Raw genomic sequence first — 14,816 nt, 5'->3', positions numbered from 1 at the left:
TTGTCACTTTCTTACTGCTGCCGGGGTTCTTATACCTAGGTATTGGAAGCAGGTGACGACTATGTCTATTAAAGACTGGTTCACGGAAGTTGAAAAAATCCACATTTTCTGGAACAATTAGTAGCAGAGGATGATGACAAGTTGGAACAGTTTAGGATGACATGGATGGCCTGAGAATAGTTTAAAGATTCCCCCCAATTTTGTGCTTACCTCGTGTAATTAGTGATTTATTTGTCTTAGGGCTTACTGGTAACGTGCATTGTACCTAAAGACATGAACTTGTCTCATCCGTTAATGTATTGAATTTGTGAAGTTCATTAAAATGATTAACAGAGAAACATGACAGATCCTGTTCTTTACTTATTCTCAGAAAAATGTTTTGCATTTTTTCAGTAAACGGATACAATATTTTTTTTAAGTATTATTATATTGTGAACTCATAAAATTCACCTGACCCCGGCCTAAGATGGTAGGCTGTGCTAACCAATTGGATGCACTCCACCTCCTTAGCAATTTTTAATATAATGTAAAGTCCAAGTATAACATATTTAGAAATAAATTACCGTGAATGTTATAGGTTTAGTGAAACAATTCATATCTTAGAGAACCTATAAGAATAGAAGCATGGGAGTTACCAATAACTCATTAAAGGCTCCAGGGCTGTCATACTGACCTTATAGAACTTGCAACTCACATTCGCATTGGCTGCTTTCATATGTCTATCCTAACAGGTTCCATACAGAACGATAGTAATGCTTAGGGATCAGTACCAACTATTAGCCAATCAATTTTCACCTTTTAAAGCAGGACAGTGTGAGTTTATTTCTGATTGGTTATTGTCAGTTGTTTTATTTTGTACATGTAAGGCCCTGGTCAGCACTAGTCCTCACCAGACACCAGTCCCCCAATCTAACACCACAGTCTTTACCTTTAGCAAGTCCCCGCTCTGCCTCGGGAGACCAATTGCGTCTCCCAGCACTCAGTTGTCAACAGCACTTACTACACAAGGGATGGTGTCTGGGGATGGATGGGCTGGCAGCAAGCCAGGAACCCACAGATAGTAGTACCAAGATTCCAACAGAGACAAGACCAGAATACACGGCAGAGGTCATACAGAGAATATCTGTCCACCAAACAAGTACACAAGTACACAAGGACAAAACACACGCAGGGTCAGGGGTCACAGGCAAAAGTCGGTCCAGGCTGCATAAACTGGCAAAGTCAGAAACAGGCAAGGGTCAGCAACAGTAAATCAGATGATAAATCTCCATCACAGATTAGCCCAGCTAAGCACTACAACAGGCATTGGTTACTGGGAGAAGAGAGGCTATAAAGTCACAGCAGCCAATAGCAGTGCAGGACTGAGTGAAGAGATGTTCAGCCTCTAGAATCCCCATCAGCTGTGTACAGCCTAACAATGGATGCTGGGGATGCCATAAAATACCTTAGGCTGCACAACTAAAAGAAAGCAGGTGCTGCTGCTATCTTAGTTTTCCTGGCTAATGCAAATTACATCTCTGGACAGAATAAACAGTGTTTTATACTGCGATGTCGCACAGCACTGAGTTGCCGGACAGATGAGCATCTCCTAACAGTACATTGTTTCTCCTTGACAGCCTGCTCTTGGCATGAACAACTGTTTGTGATGAGCTGTTCAGATCTATAATATTCACATTTAAATCTATGCACACACAGGAATGTATAACATGTGTGTGCAAAGGTGTCAATATACTATTAACAAAATATCAAAGTTCATATATTTCCATAACACCATAACACAACATTTTTTGTTGAGTTAGATCTTACACTTGTTTTTTGTACTAATTTTTGGGTGGTGAATCCTGAAATGACCCCAATTTTTTGCTATCACATCCAATTTTTACGATACAGGGTACCTTCCATTTTTGTCAAAAAACATACAAATTTCACATATAATGAAAAAATAATGAAATAACTTGAATGCACTGTTTATTTAAACTTATATTGTTCATACAAAGAATTTATTGTTACTCTATGACATTTTTTTTACAGTAAAACATTTGAAAATTAATCAAGTAAGCAGTTAAGCTAAAAATCTACGCTTAATTTACGATCATAGCTTTTCCTGGAGTGTTCATTGTTAGGAAAATCCTGCTGGATGCTCCAACAATAGTCAGCCATCATATGTACATCAGATCTACCCTGATACCGTCCTTCCATGACCTTGAAATCTTGGTGGAATTGTTCACCTTGCTCATCACTGACTGGACCAAGGTTTTCCTGGTAAAATAGAAAGATGGCTATGCAGAAAATGCACCTTATGCTCATATTGCAACCAAGCATTTTGTAGCTCTCCAAGAGTTTCTGGACAATTTCTGTGTAAATATTTGCTCGCGTGTTTCCAAGAAAGTCCTTGACAATGGCTTTAAATGATAATCAAGCATTCTTTTTGACTTCTGACATTGTCTTGATGAAATGTTCATCTTTGATGAGCTGCCGAATCTGTGGACCATCAAACACACCGGCCTTTACTTTTTCAAATCACAGGCTAGGAAAGGCCAAAATTATGTACTTGAAACAGTCTCCTTCAGTTGGCAAAGCTTTAATGAGCTGCTTCATCAGACCCAGTTTCATGTGCAGAGGCGGGAATATAATATTCTTTTTTATCAACAAGTGGCTCATGTAGAATGTTTGGATCAACTGGTTTTAGGGCAGATCTTGGAGGCCAATTTCTTTCCACCCAATGCCTCTCACAGCTCTGCTGTCCCACATGCACAGATAACAGGGATACTTGGTGTATCCGCGTTGCTGACCAAGAAGGAAGCATACCATTTTAAGGTCAATACAGATGACCCAATTGTGTTGGTGATATTGCAACAACTCAATGACTCTCTTTATGTCTGCATATTCTTCACAAAGAGAAACTCAATGGCCAATTGGGACTGACCCAAATATATTGCCTTTGTGAATGAGGACACACTTTAAGCTCTGTTTGAGCTATCGATGAATAGTCGCCATTCAGTTGAGTTATAGTTTGGAATTCCTAATTCCTCCCTTAAACCAGGTATGTTATGGCAATACATATATTATTGGAAAAAAAATATATTCCAATGGGTAATAAGTTTAAGAGGGTAAAATATAAACCTATGTAGCTCACAGCTGATGTTAAAAACGCCATAAGGAACAAAAAAAGCGCATTCCAAAATAATAAACATGAAGGATCACCTTCATCATTTGAAACCTATAAAGAATATAACAAAAGATGTAAAAAGGAGATACAATGTGCAAAACTTCAAAATGAAAGATTGCAAAGGAAAGTAAGGCAAGCCCCCAACAAATTTTTCAAATATAATATTAGCAAAAAGATCAGATCTGAGCATGTAGGCTTCCTAAAGGATGTCACTGGGTTGGTAACTGGGGATAAAGACAAGGCAGATTTACTAAACACTTTTTTTTAGCTCTGTGTACATGAAGGAAAATTGCAGAGCTCCAATCAAATTATTAATAGCAATGTCACTGCCCTAAATGAGTCACAATGGCTCAGAATTAAAATGACTGAGAAACAGCTGGGAAAAATTAAGGTTGACAAAGCACCAGGACCTGATGGATTAAATCCACTCCTCAAAGAGCTAAGCTCAGTTATTTCAAAGCCATTATTTTTAATTTTTAGAGACTCTTTAGTCACTGGCAAGGTACCGGTGGATTGGCGTAAGGCCAATGTGGTTCCTATCTTCAAAAAGGGAGCAAAGTCATTACCAGGTAACTACAGACCTGTTAGTTTAACGTCCATAGTTGGAAAGGTCTTAGAGGGTTTGATAAAGAGCCACATAGAGGAGTTTCTGATAGAAAATAATATTATAAGTGATAGTCAGCATGGCTTCAAGAAAAACAGAAGTTGTCAAACAAATTTACTCTTTTATGAGGAAGTAAGTAAACAGGTAGACAGTGGAATAGCAGTTGATATAGTATACTTGGACTTTGCTAAAGCATTTGATGGTTAATATGCAAGGGTCGATAGGTTTAGAAAAGTCAATCTGTAAATGGATAGAGAACTGGCTTAAAGATTGCATCCTGAGAGTTGTTATTAATGATTCATACTCTGAATGGTCTAAGGTTATTAGTTGTGTACCCCAGGGTTCAGTGTTGGGACCTTTACTGTTTAACATCTTTATAAATGATACAGAGTTTGGGATTAAAAGTACAATTTCTGTAGATGACACCAAACTATGTAATAGAATTAAGTCCATACAGGATGTCTATAATCTACAAGCAGACCTGATCATAGACTTAATAACAGCATGCAATGCCAAGCTGCAATATCTAAAGCTAGTAAAGTATTTTCTTGTATTAAAAGAGGAGTAGACTGCAGAGATGGAGACATTATCCTGCCCCTGTACAAAAATTGGTCAGACCACATCTGGAATTTGCAGTCCAGTTTTGGGCACCAGTTCACAAAAAGGACATTGAAATGTTGTTGAAATGGAGAGAGAGCAGAGAATGGCAACTAAACTAATAAAAGGAATGGAGGAGCTCAGCTATGAGGAGAGATTAGCTGAACTGAATCTTTTCTCCCTTGAGAAGACACATTTAAGGGGGGATATGATCACCCTGTATAAATACATAAATGGTCCATATAGAGAACTCTCTTTCCCTATTATTCACTTTGAGATCATTACAAAGAAAAAGAGGACACTCTTTGCGTCCAGGAGGAAAAGAAGTTTAAGCTCCAGATAAGGAAGGGATTATTCACTATAAGGTCTGTGAAAATGTGGAATCAGCTCCATCAGGAAGTAGTTTCAGCAACTACTATAGATGGCTTTAAGAAAAAGCTGGATGTTTTTCTAGAAGCACAGAATATAACTGGGTATTAAGGCTTTAAAATAAAAATAACAGTCACTGTTGATCCAGGGAACATCCGATTGCCTCATGGAATCAGGAAGGAATTTTTTTCCCCTGTTAAAGCAAATTGTACCAGGGTTTTTTTGCCTTCCTCCGGACCAACTATGTCTTATAGGGTTTTTTATCTGGGATATGTTTATTTCCCTAGTGGTTGAACTTGATGGACTTATGTCTTTTTTCAACCTAACCTACTATGTAACTATGTACCTATACACAAAGCTACAGTCAGTTCTAAAGTACTGCAGAAATGCAATTTCTCTGGTTCGAAAGTACGATACCTTTGTTCCTTTTTCAAGTAAGTTTTTCTTACGCAGTCTTGATGCTAGGAGTTCTGAAGCCTTCTTTGATAGTCCCAAACCACTCAACTCATGCTGATCAAATCCCTTACGAACAGAGTCCTCTTCAATTTCAAACTCTTCATCATTGTTGTCACCTACTTCATCACCATAATCATGTTCTTCAAGAGAGGGTAGTGTAATGAAAACCGGCACTGGGATTTCATCTGAATGAGCCACTGGGCGTATGACCGATGGTAGACTAGGATACTTTATGTTACATTTATTTTTCTTGAAGTTTTCGCTATACAAAAGTAACAGTCACTAAAATGATCTCCTGGCTCCCGCCAAACCATACGTATACCAAATGGCATCTTATCACATGTTCCCTTTGTCCACATCCATAAACCCTTGACACACTGTTTGCATACCTTATGAGGGACCCAAGACTTATCTTGATCACCAAGTTTAACTTTGAAATATGCCAAATAGGCTTTCTCTACAAATGTGCTGATGTTCGTCCTTTGACTGGGAATGGTGAAACTGCCACAGATACAACAAAATGAATCAGGGTTGTTTAGGCACTTAGGACAAGAAACAGCAGAGCCAGACATGATCTGAAAGAAAGGAAATGCGTGTGTAAGTAGAAAAATAAAGTTTGCTTATTCACTATTGCTTATTCACTATTGCTTATTCACTATGCTTTTTCAAAACCAGCATACCTATTTTAGTGTAAATAAGCTTAAAAATTGAAGTCAACAAAAATCTTGTTCACAATTGTTCCCCAGTGTACTTTTTTGTAACTAATTGCAGTAAAGTTAAAAAAAATAAGCTTTTCCTTTTATCTAGTAGTAAAGGCTTCTAACATGCTATAATAGTTGTTATGATACCACCCATTATTCCAATGCAGCTACCCAGTTACTCACATACCTACCCATATGATATGATATGAAGCAGCCCTTAGGTTTTTGATACAGCTAATATGCAAATCATTCAATCTCCTAAACCAGATTTCAGTCTAATTTAATTTTTTCAATTAAAAAGCAAAAAATAATTAGAGCATTAAGATGCTCTCACTGTTATGAAATTAGGTATAAGTTGCTCCATAGTACCTGCAGCTACAGGTGTCAGTGAGAGCTTTATTTATTGGTCATTTATTGTGTGAGAAGAAAATTCCATTACTTATTTGCACATAACCTGGCCTTTTTAAAGGTAAATGTTTTAAACTTGTCAACAAAGTTGGGTTTTCAGAGACACACTTATAAAAGCAAACCTGACACTTTAGAGCAGGGGTCAGCATACTAGGGTATTTTAGGAGGTCAACAAGGCACACTGAGCCGGAGTCTCTCTCAAATCCCACGCTGATGGCTCCGTCCCCCGTCAGGAACGCCCCTGAAGGGAAATCCCTCTCCTCTGCAATGCATACGGAGGAGAGGGAATGTCTCCTTGCTCCGGCGGCTGAAGTGTTAATGCTGGCCGCAGTAAATAGGGAAGGGAGGCATAACAAGGAAGCTCAAGAGCCGCATGCGGCTCCGGAGCTGTGGGTTGGCGACCCCTGCCAGCCGGGATTAGGACGGATCGACCAGGGGGGCATTAGGCCGAAACGGACTACTGGCTAGGCCGTATCTGGCCTAAAGGCCGAAGTTTGCCTACCCCTGCTTTAGAGTAAAACTGGCATTCATTTGGACAAGACTAACATAAATTACAAAATGTGTATTTTGTTATGTATGATGTATTTATTAAGAATATTGGAAGCTATCAAAATTCTACACATAGCTAACGGAGTCAGAAGAGGGGTTCCTACCCCCTCCCCTCTCTTGATCACCTCTCTATCCTCTTCCTTTTACTTACCCATCTCTGTCAGTAAAAGAGAGTCTGAAGGTTAACAGCCTCTTCTGCCCTCTCTCAGCAAAAACTTCAAAATACAACACCCTTGTCTAGGTCAAAATGTCCCTTTAGATATATAAATAAGTGGCAATCGAATGCTTGTGCCCAGATGACTGGGTGTCTAAAGCAGGGAACTGTCTTTGTGCAGCAGAAGATACCTTTTAGCTGTAAATATTGTCTATAAATGAATTGTCATTTTATTGTCATCAGTCTGGTGTTTTGCTAACTAATCAGGGATTTTTGGAAATGTGCTTTTTAGGAACCTAATTAGGTTATCTGCATTTACTAATCCGTCAGGAATACATTAATTGACCATAAAACGTAGTGTCTCGACCTGCTGGCTCTTTGGGGTTCAATTATTCTATTATTGTAAATATAATGAGGTTTTCTCTTTCGGCTTCACTGTTTCACTCTGGTTCAAGTAACACTTGTAGATGAAATGTCTCCTCCATTAATTGGGAACTGCATGAGACAGGGCAGAGCATATGATCTGGTAGATACAGATCTCTTCGCTAAAGCTTTGATGGGCAAAATTGCAGGCAGGGAGGGAAGGGGTTGGGGGGGGGGGTGAAGGAGTTTGGGTTATAGGGATATGGTGTAGAGCCTAATACAATCCTGATAACATTCAGATCCTCTAATATGAGGGATGAATTTTTGCCTGTTTCAGTCATTTGTCTCGATCAAATAGCCTTCATCTTTGAGAGGGGGAGAAAGAGACCTTAACGTGGATATATGAATGCTATAAGTTAGATCAATGTGTGCTTTCTATTCCCATAGCACTGAGGCTGCAAAGGCCAATATTTGCTCCCAATTTCTGGTGTGACTTCCTCTACAAGCTTGGCAGTTGTTTAATTTTAGACTTCCAGCTTCCCAGTTATTAAAGGGTACCATTACCCATTCTGAGGAGATGCTTTTAGATAGCAGCACCCAATGGCCTCCTCCATCCAGCTGTCAGTACATATTCTCATCTGTGGTCTAAACTATTTTGGGGTTAAAATGCAAAATAGGATGTGATTAATAATTTGACTTAACATTTGTAAGATGTAATGTACATTTCAATATGTGCAAAGCATTTTTCAACAAAATGTTAACTGTGTTTTAGTAAGCAATGCAAAATCTTTTGTGTATTGTTTGGTTTCTGAATTGTGGTGGGGAGTTGGAAACTGTTTAGGCTTTGGAGCTATTTAAGCTGGCATCCATTCCCATTGTGGATCTTGATGTCCTGTGATGGAAGAAGTACTGTCTGTGTAGCACAGGCTTTTGTACTTAAGCATGAATCGAAAAGGAGACTTTTCACATCATGGTGCCCTTCATGTTTATTGAAAGGTTTCTAATGACCTTCATTTATAGCGGTTCATTGGAGACATTCACAAGTACAAAATGTAGGCAATTAGGAGAACTACTATTAATATTATTATTATTATTATTATTAATAATATTATTAATAATAATAATAATAATAAACAGGATTCATGTAGCGCCAACATTAAAAAAGGGTTGCAAATGACAGACAGATACAGACAGTGGCACAAGAGGAGGAGAGTACACTGCCCCAAAGAGCTTACAAACTAGGAGGTGGGGAAAGTAACACACAATAGGAGGGCAGATATGTAATGGAGAGAAGTAGTGAGGGTTGAATAAGAAAAATTTGATTTTGAGTGCTCTTTTAAATGAGGAGAAAGTAGGAGCAAGCCGAATATGATGAAAAGTCTTGTAGCTGTGTGTGTGATGAGGTTTTGAATGAGGAAGTCATTAGTAGGTCGTCGGAGGAGTGAAGAGAGCGGCTAGGGAAGTATTTTTTTACCAGGTCAGAAAGGTAAGTGGGACAAGAAGTGTGGAGAGATTTGAACGCAAAGCACAGGAGCTGGAATTTGATTCTAAAATGAAATGGTAGCCAATGAAGAGAACTACAAAGAGAGACAGTAGAAGAGGAGTGGTGGGAAGAATGGATAAGTCTGGCTGCAGCATTTGTTATAGATTGTAGAAGAGAGAGTCGGATTAGTAGAATACAGTACCAGAGAGGAGGATGTTACAGTAGTCCAGACGAGAGATGATGAGAGCATGTACAAGGAGTTTGGTGGTCTCTGGGGACAGGTAGGGTGGATTTTGGAGATGTTATGCAGGTGAAAGTAACAAGACCTGGAAATGTCCTAAATATGAGGGGTAAATGACATGGCAGAATCGAAGGTGACACCTGCATGCCTGAGGGAAGGGCCGAATAACAATGTTGTTAACAGAAATATGTCAGACGGAGATTTGGAATTGGTGTGGGGGGACCATGTTTTTATACATATATGGCAAATAGTGATGGTGGTTAGACAGCATTGGTGGGTGACTTGGTCTACCAGTCCCACTGCTTTCTGTGTTTTTTTAATCTGGTAAAAGGGGAAAAACCAATCATTCCTGTGTATTTCCATTTTCGATTCTCTCCTGCTGTATGTTTGGAGGCATGTCTGACCTGGTCAGAGTAAGAGAGAGAAATGTCTTACAATTTTAATAGATGCAACAGTGCACTGTTCAGTGGTATGAAACCCTGGTGAGTATTATATGTTTATTTTTAGATTCATTTCAAAATTCAGTAACAGGAAAGTTGAAGCAGGATTTACATCTAAGCACAATACATGTGTGCTGATGGGTAGCAGAGGCAAACAGGCCTCTTTTTCATTTAATTACTTCCTTCAATTTTTTTACTGAATCATTGTTAGGAATAGTAACCATATGTTGCGTTATCTAAAAAATATCACATCATTCTAGGTCAGGGATGAACCAGGAAATGTCTTAATTTAAAAGGAAACTAATTTTTGTTGAACTAGATGAAAAAAACAAAAAAAAAGGCCAAGGATAAAATTTCCAATAAAAAACAGTCAAAGCCCCCCCCCCATACTACACATATGTAGAACTATTATGTAATTGTGGATTTCTCTCAAGATCAAATAGTTCAGAACTTCTTTAATAGATGGCCAGTGTCCTTTTATTGTTTGTTTTTTCATATACTCCTTTAATACATGTGTAACAGAAAATTACATTTTTAATTCACTTCCGTTATGACCTAAATTGCTCTATGTTGTAAAATATTTAAAACTTGTTAATAACCACTGTCCAATCTTCTAGTACAAATGTGTATTTTATATAACTTTTATAGATTTTAATTGCAATATGCCCTTGTTATGTTTTTGCCAGTTTGCTTAGTTTGTTATGTTATGTTATGTTTACCGGTTTAATAGCCTTTGCAAAGTGTATGGCCTTTGGACATCAAAGAGTGATAATTACAGGCCCCTGCTGGGCTGCTTAATGCATTGTTTATAGAAACTGTATATATAAATATACTATAATGTAATGCATAAATATTGAAAGAAAACTACACTGACAAGAGTATAAGGCTTAGTCTACACGGACTGTTTCCCCAGCGTTTAACCTGAGGCTTTTAAAGCCCTTGTTTGAAGTCCCCATGCATTCCAATGGGCTAATCTACACCAGGACGTTTCCTTCAGGCACGTTTTTGAGCTTTATTTTGCTGGTAAATCGCGGGAAAACGCGTCCATTGATTTTAATGGGAGCGTTTTCCTGCGTTTATGTATGCTAGAAATTGTCAATAAAAAAGCTTCCATTGATTTCAATGGAGGCTTTTACAAACGTTTTAACAATAGCCTGTGTCCTGTGTCACTATTCTATGTGTCATGCATGAATGATTACATGTACTATGCTGTTAAAAATTAACACCTATGCCTGGCACGTGTGAAGATTGTCTACCATTGTGTTTGCTTTTGGTGCTTTTCACACCTGCAAATGATGTCATTCATTATCACTTGTGTGTAGTCATTGTCTTTAACTGTGCTTCAATTTGCACTCTTTTCAGTCTATTCTGTGTATACTGTTACATTTGTCACTGTACTGTTGCATGATCACATTATCACATGTATGCAGGGATGTATGTACTTCCTATACTTGCAGAAATCACTGCCCAGGGTTACAGTTCAAGTGCTAAACGCTTGTAAAATCGCGGATAAACGCGGCATAGACGTTTTTCAGCTTTTTCCAGCATTTAAAAAAAGTTTTAAAACGTTAGAATAAGCGCATAAAAACGCTTATAAACGCAGTAGGAACGTTTACATGCCTTTTTACAAAACGTCCATGTAGACCCAGCCTAAGTGCATAAAAACGCTTATAAACGCAGTAGGAACGTTTACATGCCTTTTTACAAAACGTCCATGTAGACCCAGCCTAAATCATGGGCACAATATGCAGCCTTCACAGCATACATTTAAATGTAAGCAAGAGAAATGCCAGTAGAATAATCGTAAATAAATACATCTATAGTGTGTTATTTTTAAAACATTTATTTTAAAGTGGAAAAAAATACAATTACATGGGCACTTTTTTTTTTTTTTTACATGTTAAAGTATTTTGTACTTTTGAGTTGGTTATAATGGGTCAATTTTACATAAATAGTTGTTTGTTTATTTGTGTTGGTCACCAGTACATGGCACTGCGTCATCATTTAATTTTCTAATGTAATTTTCAGGTCAAAAATATTTTAGTTTATAATTAGGTGTATATGGTATATACTCTATTTTTTATTTACACTTTCAGAAAGCCTACAGTCTAAAAAATCTGCAGTAAAATGTACCTATGTGAATGGTTCATGAACACTTTTTACAAATTAGTTTTAACAGCATTTTTTAGCTGAGCACACTAGATGCAGTTTTTGTTCCTGCATGGAATGTACATCTTAAAACAGGTAACACTTGTGTAGTTTATGGACCTATCTGGGTGTCCTTGAAGTTCCTCATACATTGTCCAGAACTGACCTTTGTACTTTCTTTCTGTAAGCAAAATATACATCCTAAATCAGTGATTTTGATGTCCCATACAATTAGGGTAGTGGGATCAATATATCAATATCAAGTATCAATATCATCATGGTAAGAACAGTAAGATATTAGTGTCAAATATCACTATTGTTATGGCAAATCTATGCCAGAAAAATTATTCTTTAGGAAAAAAAGGAACTTATGGAAATATGGAAAAATGCATACCAATGTAAAAAAAACATGCATGAATGCATTGTGTGAAAAATGGTGCATTGCTTTTATTGCACATTCAACATAAATCTAATGATGTAAATTTTGCCTTAGATAAACCCAAAAATATTGAGATTTACATTTTTAAAATTTAGCCATACCACAGCTGCTGTGGTGTCTGTTTGTAGGCTGGAGCGTGAATTCCATAGCTTTGTGCAAATAACAATGTAGTCAAAATCTTTTTTAATACACAAAAAAAAAAACATTTTTTGCATTAGAAACTGCAGCTTGGCCTTTTTTAAGGCTAAGATCACTTATATTCTTCTTCATTATTGACTTTCCCAGCTGAACTCACCCTAGAATAAGTAAAGAATGTACCTGTGAGGATGGCTTGGCATGAATTACGAGCTTAAAGAAAATTCTATAAGCATACAATTTGCTTGATTTTGCATGGACCAAGCACATAGACATATCTTTAAATCACATCTTTTGATTTAGATCAGGCTTAACTGGACACAATGGGGCAAATTTAATAAAGCTCTCCAAGACTGGAGAGGATAAACTTTCATTAGTGAAGCTGGGTGATCCAGCAAACCTGGAATGGATTTCCTAACAGTAATTTGCTATTTGTTAGCAAATCTTTCCAAGATCCATTCCAGGTCCGCTGGATCACGGAGCTTCACTGATGAAAGTGTATCCTTTCCAGTCTTGGAAAGCTTTCATAAATCAAGCCCAATACATTTTAAATAACGCTAATGACACTTACAGGTAGTCCTTAATATAGGCCATGTAAATATAATGATACCTCTATATTCCACCCCATCATCAGCTTTAAATGCACTATGCACCTTCTTGTACCATGCAGAGTAAGCAGACTGAACAGATAAATAGAAATACCAACATACAAATTTGTACTTTTGCTAAAAAGTCTATAAGCAGACTTCATCCACACCTCTGTGATGTATGCAGGGAGCATCAGGGTGTCTCAGTCACACCCCAGACAAGAAATGGACCTTGTTTTCCTGCATTTGACATGCATGGGTTTGAACCATCAAACAGGTTTGAGCAAGGTTTTTAACATTTTTTACCCCTGAAGAACCCTTAATATAATTTTCATGTTTTGTGTAACCCAAGCTAAAGCCAATTTATTGGGGTCAGTGATGAAAAAAAATTATATATTAGTGGCCAGTGGAAAGAATGCCCTCCCTACAGTAGTGCCTAAAATATTTCCTTTATAGACACCTAAAAGCTTTATTGGAGTCATGCAGCTGACTCTACGAAGTGGTGTCGGCCCCAAATCTCAATAAATTGGAGGTCAATCATCCACAGTTTGCAAAACCTCAGAAGGAACCCTAGTTAAAAATGTCTGTTCTTGAGGTTTAATTGCCTGGTTTGTATTTCCTTGTGAATAGCCTATATGAGCTATTAGGATGTGAACTGCAAGCGAAGAATTATCAGGTGAAAGAGTAATGTCACTCTAGGCCAGGAAGTTTGTGTTATTGGCAGAAGCGCTAGATGAAAAAAAAAAACTCTTAGGAGATGTTTATCTGTCTAGCAGTCTATTGCAGTATAAAACACTGTTTATTCTGTCCAGAGATGTCATTTGCAGAAGCCAGGAGAACTAAGATAGAAACAGCCACTGCTTCCCTTTTGCTGTGCAGCCTGATGGGGATTTTAGAGGCACATTAGCACCTGGCTTAGCTGGGACTTTATAGCCTCTCTGCTCCCAGTCCCTAGTGCCTGTTGCAGTGTTTAGCTGGGCTAATCTGTGCTAGAGTGTGTTTCACCTGATTTACTGTTGCTGACTTTGCCTGTTTCTGATCCTGCAAGTTTATGCTGCCTGGACCAACCTTTTGCCTGTGACCCCAACTCTGCTTGTGTACCCCTGTGTACTGTGTATGGATTATCTGTTATAACCTCTGGCTCTGTATTCTGGACTCTGTTGGAATATTGGTACTGTAATATCTGTGAGTTCTCTGACCAGCTCGTCCCCTAGGAACCATCCCTTTCACACCAAACCTTGAGGGCAATCGTGTGTCCAGGGAAACGCAACTAGTCTCCTGAGGCTGAGCAGGGGCTTGCTATAGGTGATGAGTATGGTGTTAGATTGGGGGACTGGTGTCTGGCAAGTACTGGTGCTGGTCCAGACCCTTACAGAAACTAATGCTTAAAAAAGAAAAACTGCTACAGCAGCCATGAAATCTAATAAATGAAAAAAGCAGACAGAAGACACTTCACTGGAGAGGAAACCTAAATGATACGGAATGCTCATCAGCTGAGTAACTGCAATGCGTTAAAAGGGCCAGTACAATTGTGTAAGACTAACGTTTAAGGTGAAGTTCAGCTTTAGTATTGTTGGCACTTGATGACAGAAGCTTTATTTGGTGTGCCAAACCTACAACAGCTCTTAGCTTTTTGGTGTGCTCATCATCCCAAAAACTTTGTATTTTCCTCCATCTGGTCTTGCACACATGGAAAAATACACACAAAGCTGTTCCGTTTCAGACACAGTTACAAAATCGGGAGGGGTGTCCAGTGTGACAAAGTGTGTTCTAGGTGTATTGGATTTAAATTCCCATATTCTGTAATTCTGTTATCAGAAATTCTCACATGGTGCTAAATCTGTGTGGGTCATAGACAGCGCAGCATGGGGATCTACACCTGGGTGGTCTTTGGTTACCTTTCTTATTCCTTGCCTTGTCGGGGTCTTCAGTGATCCTTCTTCATAGAGGTCACCAGAGGAGTTCCTATTTGG

The 14,816-nt window shown here is 38.3% G+C and overlaps 1 protein-coding gene across 9 annotated transcripts in view; it reads left to right on the top strand.

The window, feature by feature from the left end:
• Window positions 1-14,816, top strand: part of NTNG2 (netrin G2) — a 196,368-nt gene that overhangs the window by 113,783 nt on the left and 67,769 nt on the right. The gene's annotated exons all lie outside the window — the stretch shown is intronic.

The sequence above is a fragment of the Pyxicephalus adspersus genome, chromosome Z (genome assembly GCF_032062135.1).
Source record: "Pyxicephalus adspersus chromosome Z, UCB_Pads_2.0, whole genome shotgun sequence".
Classification (NCBI taxonomy): domain Eukaryota; kingdom Metazoa; phylum Chordata; class Amphibia; order Anura; family Pyxicephalidae; genus Pyxicephalus; species Pyxicephalus adspersus.
Note: the sequence above shows the minus strand (reverse complement) of the source record. Positions and strands in the feature narration are given on the sequence as shown.